The sequence below is a fragment of the Balaenoptera acutorostrata genome, chromosome 1 (genome assembly GCF_949987535.1).
Source record: "Balaenoptera acutorostrata chromosome 1, mBalAcu1.1, whole genome shotgun sequence".
Taxonomy (NCBI): domain Eukaryota; kingdom Metazoa; phylum Chordata; class Mammalia; order Artiodactyla; family Balaenopteridae; genus Balaenoptera; species Balaenoptera acutorostrata.
The window spans coordinates 189552992-189566114 of NC_080064.1; the positions used below are offsets into that span (position 1 = coordinate 189552992).

Below are 13123 nucleotides of genomic sequence, written 5' to 3' on the forward strand. Positions count from 1 at the left end.
ATCATACAGTATTCGTCTTTCTCTGTCTGACTTATCTAACTTAGCATAATGCCCTCCAAATCCATCCGTGGGGCTGCAAGTGGCAACATTTCCTTCTTTTTCATGCCAGCCTTGTCCTTGAAGCGCTTCTTCACTTGGGTTCCAGGACACCCCCTCTGAGGTTTTCCCCCAGCCCCCTGGCCGTTCCTTCTCAGTCTCCTCTGCCAGCCCCTCCTTCTCTCCCACACCCCAGGCTTTCCGCCTACACTCTGTGACCTTTCTGGCCACTTCCCGTGCTGTCTGAGGAAGCACCACACCTGTGTCCTTTCCTCCCCTGGGAAGTATCTCCTGGGCCAGGTCCTTCTCCATTCCAGTCTCTGCTCAGATCTCACTTCTGCAAAGAGGCCCTGAGCATCCCTTCTAGAAAAGTCCCTCCCTGTCACAGCCACTCACACTCTACCCTGTGGATCTACTTTATTTCTTCACAGAACTTTGCACTACTTACAAATACTTTTTGTCCTTGTTTTCTGCCTCTCCATTATCACGGAAGCTCCCAGATGGCAGGGACAGCCTTTTTTTTTTTTTTTTTTAATTTTTTTAAACATCTTTATTGGAGTATAATCGCTTTACACTGGTGTGTTAGTTTCTGCTTTATAACAAAGTGAATAAGCTATACATATACTTATATCCCCATATCCCCTCCCTCTGGCGCCTCCCTCCCACCCTCCCTATCCCACCCCTCTAGGTGGTCACAAAGCACCAAGCTGATCTCCCTGTGCTATGCGGCTGCTTCCAGGGACAGTCTTACTCAGGGCTACACCTTCCAGGCCTAAAATATGACCTGACACTAAAAACGTCTGTTGTACGGTAAGTCCCCTACATACGAACCTTCAACTTGTGAGCTTTCAAAGATGCGAACATGCGTTCCACTGACGTCAGGCATGAGTGAAACTGCAGCTTGCCCTCCATCTCCTATTGCTGACGATCCTTCAGCTCTACCATCTCCCACCTCCTCTCCCTCCTCCAGTCAATAACTCTTCTTGCCTGTTCACTCAATCCCAGCCCCCGTATGCCAGCTGTTGTACTGTACTACTGTACTTTTCAAGGTACTGCACTGTAAGATTTAAAATGTTTATTTTTTGTGTTTGTTTTTAATGTATTATTTCTGTGAAAAGTATTATATATATATTACAGTACAGTACTATATAGCTGATTGTGTTAGTTGGGTACCCAGGCTAACTTTGTTGGACTTACGAACAAATTGGACTTACGCACGTGCTCTCGGAACGGAACTCATTCGTATATAGGGGACTTACTGTATAGCCTGATTAGAGATAAGAAACTAAAGCTTGAGATGGTATTAGTTTTCTGCTGCTGCTGTTTCAAATTATCCTTAATTTAGTGGCTTAACACAGCAATGTTTGTTGGCAGGGCTGTGTTCTTTCTGGAGGGAGGCCTTAGGGAGAACCCACTGCCTGGACTTTTCCACTTTCCAGAGCTGCCTGCCTTCTTTGGCTCATGGCCCCTTCCTCCATTTTCAAAGCACATCATTCCCCAGTCTGGTTCTATTGACACATCTCCTTTTTCTGACTTATTCCTCCTATGTCCCTCTTATAGGACCTTGGTGATGACATTGAGCCCACCTGGATAATTTAGAATATTGTCTGCCTCAGGGTCCCTAACTTAATCACGTCTGTAATACACATTCCAGGGATTAGGACATTGGCATAGGGGAGGTTTATTCTGTCCACCACAGGATGCTTCACTTTCTCAAGATCAATTAGCGAGTAAGTGGCAAAGATGGGGTTTAAACTGGGGGACTGACATACATACACCATTGATACTATGTATAAAATAGACAACTAATGAGAACCTACTGTATAGCTCAGGGAACTCTACTCAGTGCTCTCTGGTGACCTAAATGGGAAGGAAATCCAAAAAAAGAGGGGATATAGGTACACGTATAGCTGATTCATTTTGCTGTACAGTAGCAACTAACACAACATTATAAAGCAACTATAGCCCAATAAAAATCAAATAAATAAATAAAAAATAAACAAAAATAAACTTGTTGACTCCATGGTGAAAATTCTATGGTTTGTGCTGCCGTTTAAGCCAACATACACCCCCAGCTACCCAGTCTTCGCAAAGCCACATAGGAGGATTCTGGGCCTGAAGTCGTCCCAAGACTCCAAGGAAGAAATCTTAGTATTGTACCGATGATGGCAGCCGTGGTGTTCTCTTATCAGGTGTTCTTCCCCATCAAGGTATTTTTACAATATGTTACAAGCAATCCCTCTCTCTCCAGAAGAGTTTAATGCGTAGAGTCTGCTCTAGATGTACAAATGCTACTCACCGATAAATATATCACAAGGTTAATGAAGGGAATTAGGACTCTAAACTATGTGAAAGGATAATAATACGGATAATACCTACCATTTTCCAAATGTGCTTATTCCCTAGATACATTCACATGTTCATTACCTCACTTAATTCTTACTACGACAACAAATAATGGGTATTATCATTTTTGTTAAGGAAATGGATATTTATGCACATTAAGTGAATTACCATAGAGCTCTAAGTGAAGGCAAAGGATGCAAAGACTGATCTGCCTGCCTCCAAAACCCATACTCTCTCCTATTAACCCATATACCTTCCAGAGCAAAGGAGAGATTTCCTGCTGAACTCTCTACTCACGACCATTAACTAGAGGGGAAAAAACTGAAATGTAGTGCACTAGTAAATTGCTTCCTGGAATTTTTTCTTGGGCAGCTTCAAAGGCAAGACAGTGGCTTGTGCGGATTTTGCAAACGACAGAATCCTCTACCCCTCATGTAGGCTAGCATAGCTCCCAGAACATTATAAATACCCGGTAAATATTTGGTGAAAGTTAGTGAACAAATTCAGATGCAAACTGGCAACCTTTTCAGAGGATGAGATATTGTTCATTTCTTCTATGAGATCACACAGGATTTAGTTGGGGGAAGAGCAGATAACCCCAGGTAGTGTACTAATAGCAGGATTCCTCGGCGAAGCAGGGAAGAGATGCTCGTCATTTCAGGGCTCCATGCCCCGACGGGGGTGACAGTTTTTAAAGAATTAGTTGTAGGGCAGCGACCACCAATGCACATATCTACCAGGTAAAGCTTTCAAATCTTTAACCCTTACCAAACGATTCTCTGAGCCTCTCCCTGACCACTCTTTGTCCATTCGTGTACGCATCCAGCTAACATACACGGATCCCTACAAACAGGCAAGCTGTGTTCTGAATTCTAGGGATATAAAGATGACTAGGAATCAGTCCCTGCCCTCAAGGGGACAGAAACAGTAACAGGAGAAAGATATATGAAATAAGCGCACTAAACTATTACAGGAACTGTGCACATTTGCCATGTACAGCTCAAAAACAGAACCGTAAATTCTACCGAATGAGAGAAGTGGGACCAGGAGAGGCTTCAGGGAAAGGAAGCTTTTAAGGACCGGGTAGGTGCTCCCAATTTTGGAGGAGAGGGTAGAAGGCAGGTGAACAAAGAGAGATGTTTCCAGATAGAAGGAATGACACGAGCAGAGGTGCAGAGCTGCTGAACCACTGTGGTTTACAACAAGTGAAAACAGGTTGGTTCAGTGGCTACTTTTCACTGTGAAGAAACGGCCATCCGTCAAAAACGTAATTCGACTCAACACGAAGAGCGTGGATCGGTGCCTTCCTCCTCCGCCGTGGGCACTGGCATGGCCTCAGCTGCAGGACCCTCCGCAGACTCCCAGGGTTGCGCCTGTTTCTGGACAAGCTCTCGGCAGGATCTCTGTTTCAGCAGCTCCAGCACCACGCCTGGGCCGAGTCTCCAACCTCTCTGCTCATCAAGCAACAGATGAAGCTTCCCCACTCCTGCCTTGTCACCCTCCGCAGCAGCCTCCATTATCTCCCTCCAACTGTCTCCTCCTCATCCCACCTCCGTGTTCTCTCTTCGGTGGAAGCCTCCAAGTAGCTAATGCGTACCTAGCTGCCATCTTTCACATGATCCAATAGAACTAACTGAGGTCCGGGTGGAAAAACAAGCAGAGATTTGATGCATCATTGAGCTAAAACAAAACTGAGTCTCTGGGAGTTTTGTATGTGTGTCTTTCCCATGTTCATACACCTTAGAGATAAGAATATGAGGTAAATAATTAAGGGGTAAGTTTGAGTCCTTGAACCTTGTATACTTTCCCCCCATCTTGTATTTATTTTGTACCCATCACTTAATCTCCACAAAGAGAAGTCCCCAGTAGGGAAATCCTCTAGGAAAGATCATGTGAGCGGATGATCAAAATTTTGATTTGATGTACTTTTACATCTGTGTTTCAAGCTTCTCCAGGGATAAGTATCTTGGAAAGACAGGATTTCCAAGTCTAAATGTCAAATCAAGTTCAAAAATAGCCCACTGGAGTGTTTACCTCAGGCAAAGCAAATCCCCCTACAAGTCCAACACGTCAGGAGCGTGCAAAGTTTAAAACAAGGGCGGATAACGCTACAATAAAACCCCAAACATTGGCAGCCTGTGAAGATTTATGGTTGGCCACGTATTAGGAGGTTCTATTTTCAGCACATGCTTCCCAAACAAGGGGACTTTCTGCATTTGCAAAGAGCTACCCTGGATAGTCATCAAAAAGTAAATATCATGAATAAAGATATACAAAAATAGAAGTATAGTTTTAAAAGTGCTAATCTAAAAACAAAAGTTCAAGACAGTCGTATTTCATTACCACCCACACTTATGGTTTCCCTTTCTTTCCTTTTCAATGCTCAAAGGTCTGTATACCTCTAAGAACCGTGGTGTCACTTCACTTTAGTCTTCAGCACTGTCCCCTAGAGTCAGGAAGGATCTGAAGAATCATTTCACCCAACCCTTTCATTTCACATGTAACCAATTTGGCAAATTATATGGAGCATCTGCTACCTAAGAGGCAATGGACCAGGGCTGGAGGAGAAATTCTAACACAAAAACTGTGATTCCATGAGTCATCTAACAAAAATAATTTCATTTCTGCCTTAAAGAAGCTTTACATTTAGTTGAGGAGACTGACAACATATACATAAGAATAAAGCAGAGAAGGGTAACTGTAAAAAGACTGATTCAAACCAAGTGCAAATGCACAGATGAAGGAAGTTATTTTAACCGGTGGCATGTTGCAAGGATTTGGAGTAGATTTGAAGCACAGATGTATTTTCACTGGATGTAAGTTATTTTCCATAGATAGAATAGTGTTAGTAAAGGTTCATAAAGAATAAAAAAATAAGTGTGCTTCAGGAGCTCTGAAGCTTGATTTGTTAGAAGCAATGGAAGAAGTGTCTGAGGTTGGAAAGGCATAGAATCAGACCAGGTGGAGAAATCTCATTAATTTTTTTTTTTTTTTTTTACTATTTTTTATGGCATTTTGTATTAAGTGGAATTTTTGATTGGAACAAGCAAAGAGAATAGAGATTATGTACATGAAAGCATCGAGTCCAAAATTGATTCGGGATGAGGGCCTCCTAATATTGAGAGTTTCACAGTAAGGATGGTCCTAAATGCAAGTAGACAACCTCAACTTCAACAGGTAAGTCAACTTACTAGCTCATGCAAAAAAGACACCCAGAGATAGGTACTTCCAGGATATGTTAATTCAGTGGCTTATCAAATTCATCAGGGAAGCTTTTTTCCCATTTTTCTCTATTCTGTTGTCCTCACTGCATTGGGTTGAATCTCCCTTCATGTCACAACGTAGCTTCCGCCGTTCTTGGTGCCACTCCATGTACCACAGGATCCAAGTCAGAAGAGAGACTGTTTATTCCCTGGGTTTCCTCTTAAGAATGAAGTGATCCTTCCCAGATGCTCTCCAGCTGACTTCACATTAGCTAGAACTAGATTATACCCTTATCCCCAAATCAATCTCCGACAAGGCAGTAGGATTAACAAAACTAATCAGGATTTTACCGTTGAGTCACGGACGGAGAAGTGAACATCCAAACAAAGTTGGGGCTTTCGAGCAAGGAAAAAAGGAGACTGGCTTCTGGGAAGCCAGCGCATACTGCTAAGTGATCAGAGCTGTTCCCCAAATCATGTTCTAGGAGATGGTAAAGCCAAGGCCCCTTCTCCCTCTTTGGAACAATGGCTCATCCACAAAGGCTGAAGAGGATGAAGACTGGGGCCCCTCTAGGCAGCACCGGGCCTGGTTTGGTAGACAAAGCTTTGGGACTGGGACCTTGGTCCCCTCACATCCTACTCAAACCACCAGGCCATCAGGCGCATGAGGGGGAGAGGGGGCAGAATGAGTAGGCAGTTCAAGGTGCAGGCAGAGGCTGAAAATCCTTTAGAGAAGATGATTGGAGATAAAGTGGGTTTTCCTCTGCCTTCCTTGTGTTGGCAGGAGCCCCATCATCTCATTAACCAATCTTGGGCTCTAGGAGGGTAGGTCTTTTCCCAATTGCATGCCTCTTACTGGCCACATAATGCTCAATACATATATTTAGAGAATGTCTTGAATCAATGTATTATTTTCTCAATGACTTTGTTTCATAACATGATGTCAGAATTCCTACTGCCTCAGGGAAGGTAATGTTTTGGTGAAGGTAACTGTTGCACGCTGCGTCAAAGCCCTATCATCTGGGACCCAAATCGATTTCCATAATCATATGTTGCTACGCGGTCATTTTAGTAATGTGACGATGCTTTGTGAAACCACATCTTTTTTTTTTGTTTTTTCAGACACTGTTTTTTACTTTATGATAAGAGGGAATTAGACACAAAGACAGAATGAGTCATCACTCCATCACCACCACCTTCCTTTCGTTTTCTCATTGGAGGCTGCATGTAAGGTCACTGCTGGGCTCATTAGATTCTCGAATCAGGCTTAGATCAACGTGCTGAGGAGATGTTCTGCCCTTCATTCAACAAACATGTATTCCAGACACTGTGCCAGAGAATTAAAAAATCCAAGTAAGATACAGCCATGAGGTCTAATGAGGCATTTATTAAAAATGATAAAATAAAAGTCAATAAATTGACATGGAAAGATGTCCACAATAAGTGAAAATATATATCTATAAGCATTGTTTAGCTTGGTGTGTATGTATTTATCCAGATATTTTTTATTTGTTGTTCAAACATATAAATAGCTACATTTTGGGGTGGAGAGTGCTATTTTAAACAAACAAAAACACTTGATTGTAGTCATTTGTCTTCTAAGGGCTGGTAGGGGTGGGAATGGTGTAGTTGGTGATCAGAAGAGCAGAATTCATGCCAGTGAGAGAATAAATCTCTATGCTGCTTCCTTCTGCCTACACAAACCAAGGCAAACTGGTCTTGCTTAAGATTTTAATCATGTTAAAACAAAGATTATGATTTTATAACCTAGAGGAGATTACTTTTGCCGTATATATTTTAGCTTTCCTGCAATGTATATTATTTGCATAATAAAAAGTTGAAAGGATATAGTTCCTATCTTTAAGGAGCTCTTGTAGAAGAGAATATAAAAATAAAACATTGTCATACAGTATTATAGGGGATATTATAGGAGTGTGTGTATATATATATACACATATATATATGGTATATATTCATGAGAGGAAAGAGGAAGAAGCCACCAGCTCTACCTGGAGGAACCTAGAAAGGTTTCCCCTAGGATTTGGCCTTTGAATTGGGCCTTTTAAACCAAAGTCTCTCAGAGAGAATACCATACATTAGTGCATGAAGGAGCCTGACAATCCAGTAGGACTGGATCTTGGATGGTGTATATGGAGACCCACACAGAGGGGGGAGCATGAAGTGGTAGGAAGAAGAGGTTGTAACAGTAGATGGGAACCAGATAATAAAAATACAAGTCATCTTCAGAAATGGAGACGTCATCCTAAACATGATGAAGAGTCACTGAAGACTACATTTGCCTTTAACAAAAAAGTAAACACAACCTTAAGAGTTTTTTTAATGTTAATTGTTTGTAATTGGAGAACGAAAGAAACAGAGAACTAAGTCTGTTCATAAACACTGAAGCTTTAAGTCCTTTGGACTAACTCCTTCAGATTAGAGCAGTATCTCCAAAGTAAGTCCCCGGATTGGGGTCAGTCAGTAATAAATATTTCACTGGTCTAAGAAGCAATAAGAGAAATAAGTACGATGTAGTGAATTTTGTATAAAACTACATCTAATTAAAAATTTTCAATTTTTTAATTTGTTTATGTCTGTCATTAGCAAAACAAAAAATGATTTTATGTTGGTGGCCCCTAAATTTTTTTTTTTTTTTTTTTTTTTTTTTTTTAGTTTCTCATTCATGAAACAAAGTTTAAATTCAGGGAACCACTAGATTATAGTCGTCTAGTTTCACTAGGCACTGAAAGACAGAAAAAGGAAAATAAGCAAAGCAAAAACACAGAAAAAACAAAAGAGAAATCAGAGAGTTAGAGGAAATTCCAATGGTCTAGGAGCAAGTGTGGAGGTGAAAAAGGAACTAAATTTAATAATAAAGCATTTGTTCTCTGCCAGATTGGAATCAATCTTTTATTTTATTTTAGGAGAAACACAGTATATCCTTCTTTCAAATGTTTCATGCCAAATATCTAGTTTACACGTTTGTATTTTTAGGAGAATCATTTGGAGCCTGAAATGCAAGAGAGATACATGTCTTCGCAGAGCTGGCTATCAGGAAATTTTTTACCGAGTGAATCTTTATCCTCCCATTTTTTTAACACTGTGAAAAAAAACCCCTCAGCAGATCATGTTGACAATTTTAGCAAGGAAGGAATTAAGATCATGTTCTGGCTTGTGGAATGCAGAGAAATTGCAGGATGTTTGCTGGGAGTTTCACCTTATAATTCACTTTTCCTTTGCATGATCTTCTTTTTCCAGTGTTGTTCTTTTCTCTGTCCTATAGTTAGTTCACTTGCAGACACTTGTTCCTAGTCTGTCTTCTTGAGTGGTTGTATTCTAGCTACCACTTCCAGGCTTGCAGACTCCTTGAGTTGTTACCCTGTCTTCTGTCTGTATCCCTGCAGGGCACCCAGGCCCACAGACTCACTTAAGTTTGTTTACCTACTTTTCCTTCCTACAAAGAGCAATAAAGAAAATGAATTTAGCTCCATAATCCTCAACCCTGATTTATAGACTGAGACATCCCATTAGTGGTTTTAATTTCAATCCTATCAGTCAACTGTGTTTTGGCAGGATATCTCAAAGTTAAACATCGTAAAACTAGATTTAATGTTAACTTATTGCTATGGAAATATCCTTTTCACATTTCACTTTCCATTTGTGTTAGATCATAATAAAAATTAAATCCATCTGTCTCTAGCAAATGCATAGTATGTTTAGTTACAGACAAGAAGAATAGAAATTAGAAGGGCAGATTTGAAAACAGGTTTGAAAATGACAGATACAGATATTCAAACCAGAGTTTGCCTTTTAAAGAGCAAACATTTGTGTTTTGTAAAATCCACCAAATGTATGTTTCCTTATAAGTAACAAAAGAGGAAGGTAAAATTTAAAGTCACACATACAAGTTTTAGAAATGCTAATTTTTTGCCAGGTAAGAAAATATTCTGAGTGTATGTCACTATTTTATTTTCTTCCTCTCCATAATTATTTCTAACATACAAATAACTTATAAGCATGTTTTTACCATCAATGGTTTAAATTTTTCGTGTTTTTAGTAAAATATATAAATCTTTCCTTAATCTTATTCTGCTTTTTCTACTCTCCTACCTAAAAATAACTAAAATAAGAATTTGGGAGATTGGGATTGACGTATATACACTAATATGTATAAAATGGATAACTGGGGCTTCCCTGGTGGCGCAGTGGTTGAGAATCTGCCTGCCAATGCAGGGGACACGGGTTCGAGCCCTGGTCTGGGAAGATCCCACATGCCACGGAGCAACTGGGCCCGTGAGCCACAATTACTGAGCCTGCGCGTCTGGAGCCTGTGCTCCGCAACAAGAGAGGCCGCGATGGTGAGAGGCCCGCGCACCGCGATGAAGAGTGGCCCCCGCTCGCCGCAATTAGAGAAAGCCCTCGCACAGAAACGAAGACCGAACACAGCAAAAATAAATAAATAAATAAATTTATAAAATGGATAACTAATAAGAACCTGCTGTATAAAAAAAAATAAAATAAAACTAAAAAAGTAGATGAGTTATGTGTCCATATTTATACCCTTAAAGCTCCCGATTTAGTTCCTCAATATGTGCTTATTGAATAGAATCAAATTTAACCACACTGATATGCCTTCAACAGAAAATGGCATTTTTGAGTGTCTTTGTATTTGTCCCTTACGAGGAGTTTCTCTTTCTATGATATTTGTTTGAAATAACTAATTGTAATTATTAAATAGGAAAAAAAAAGAGTTGTGTGTATTCTTCCTATTTGGGGTATATTTTACGCAGCTAACAATGAATACAATTTCTCAGTAACTCAGAGCATGTATCAGAAAGATATATAGATTAAGCATAGCGGCTTGCACTGAAAAAAATATACCACTATCACCACTTCTTAAGTTAGGATTAATAATAAGTAGCATTGGGCTTCCCTGGTGGCGCAGTGGTTGAGAGTCTGCCTGCCAATGCAGGGGGCACGGGTTCGAGCCCTGGTCTGGGAGGATCCCACATGCCGCGGAGCATCTGGGCGTGTGAGCCACAATTACTGAGCCTGCACGTCTGGAGCCTGTGCTCTGCAACGAGAGGCCACGATAGTGAGAGGCCCGCGCACCGCGATGAAGAGTGGCCCCCGCTTGCCGCAACTAGAGAAAGCCCTCGCACAGAAACGAAGACCCAACACAGCCATAAATAAATAAATAAAAATTAAAAAAAAAGACTTAAAAAAAAAGTATCATTTAAAGAGTACTTAGTAGGTAGCTGAAAACTTCACACACACACATACATATACATATACATACATACATAAAAACAGACATGTAATTTTGTTTATTCTATGAGGTAGGTGCCTTTAATGTCCCCATTTTACAGATAAGGAAACTGAGACTTATTGAATGGAGACACTTGGTCAGTAAGAGGCAAAGCCAGAGACGAAATCGAGGTCTGTCTAACTCTGAAATCCATTGAAAATAGCCTAGATAATTGTAAAACATGTAAGCAGACGGGTGGCCATATAAATCATGATCATTCAGCTCAAAATGACACCCAACACTGTCTGACAACCTTACTACAAATGCTCTAGTGAGAAACCACTCCCACTCTTTATAAAGTCCATTGCATACCTCCTCAAGGCCTGGCACCTAGGAGCCACTCAATAAATATATGTTTAATAACAACAATAATAATAGTGAGTACTTAGATACCATGCTCCAATTACTTTTCTAACCTTTATATATATTTAACTCCTTTAATTCACACAACAAATCTCTCAGGTAGTTACTATGGTTATCCCATTTTACAGATGAGGAAACTGAGGCACCAAAGAGGTTAGGAAAACTGTCCTGGGTCACACAAGTAGTAAGAGGCAGAAGTAGACTTCAAGCCCAGGCATTCATGTTCCATAGTTCCATAATCTGTAGTTTAAATAAACAGATGAATGAATGAACCAGAATGATTTTTATCGACATAAATCAAGTTGTATCACTGCCTTGATTTAAACCCTTAGGGATTCCCCACTGTATGTAGGATAAACATGTTAACTTCTCAGCCCAGCCTGTAAGGTCTGGCAGGATCTCCGACTTCATCTTTCGCCTCATATTTTATGCCTCTCACTCTGTGTGGTCTGAGACAACGGATTTGGTTCGGTGGTTTTGTTTTTTGTTTTTTTCCAATTCAGGCCCTTCACACATGCTGTTTCTTCTCTCTGGAAGGGCATCCCTATACTCTTAACTGGTTAATTCCTATTCATCATTTAAGACTCTACCTAAATACAGCTTCTTGTGAGACAGTTTCTCTGATATGCCAATACAACCCAGAAGTCTACTCTTGTTATAAAATCCAATAACATTTAAAACAATTTCCAATTGTGCTTGCCAGTGTGTGTAGATCTGATTGTCTTTCTCTTTCATTACCCTATAAATTTCAGGAGATCAGAGACCATGACTCTTTTTTTCCTATACATGGTCTGTACTAGGTACTAGATAAAGGTTGCTGAATGTAAGAATGAATGAATGAATGAACAACTCACTCAAAAGCATTATTCATAATGAATGCTCATAATATTGTATGTGCATGTGAATGATTGAAAATTGCCAAATATATCATCCAAGCACTAACTTAAAAGCCAATACACATTGAAAGAATATCCACCATAGTTTTGAGGAGCTAAGATGGAATATGTAATAGGGAAGAACAAACCTGACTCCATACTGGCTGTTTCTTTTACTTTAAACTTTGTATTCTATTGCTTTTGCTACAAGTTAATCACTAAAGGGGTGTTGCTTATGACTGAAAGTGTACATAATGGCCCATTCCCTGGGACCCTGCCTCCATGCCTGAGCATTAAGCTAAAATATTGGTTGGCCAGAAAGTTCATTCGGGGTTTTCCATAAGATGTTACAAACTTTTTGGCCAACCCAATACCTTTGTTTAGCTCACAGGAAACAGCCAGACCAGGCCCCCCTGTGAATGGTTGCAGGAAAGAAGAAATTAATACATCCCCTCAGGAGTCTGGCCAGAACCAGGAAATATTTGCAGCAACTTAATCACCTTTTTTTACTTTACCTCCTCACCCCCTCTCCCTTTTGCTCTAGAAAAGAAACTAGCATCCAAACCCAGGCAAGATGGTTCTTTGGGACACTAGTCCACCATCTTCTCGATCTGCTTGGCTTTCCGAATAAAGTCGCTATTCCTGGCCCTAACAACTCGTCTCTCGATTTACTGGCCTGTGGTGCAGCAAGCAGTATGAGCTCGGACTCAGTAAAAAATACGGTTATCGAGTCAAGGATGTAATGAAAACAAAGGCAGATCTACCTCCTCTTTTCTTCCTCTCTATGTGAAATATGGTAATTACAGTTTCATCAACTAAACTTGTGGTAAAAGCATACCCCCTCTTCTTTGAGAAAGATCTCCCCCCATCACAGGGCGCTGGCACGGTGTGAGCAAAGGACCATGTCAGGCCAGTCAGGGTCTCAACACCTCTAGCAGCAGTGATTTATTCAGAGGTGAGCCCAAGACCCCAGTGGGCCAAAGTCCTCCACG

General features: G+C 40.6%; 1 pseudogene; it reads left to right on the plus strand.

The window, feature by feature from the left end:
• Positions 1-5530: 5530 nt before the first annotated feature.
• The window catches only part of LOC103016386 (ferritin light chain-like), a 49136-nt pseudogene continuing 41543 nt past the window's right edge, over positions 5531-13123 (plus strand).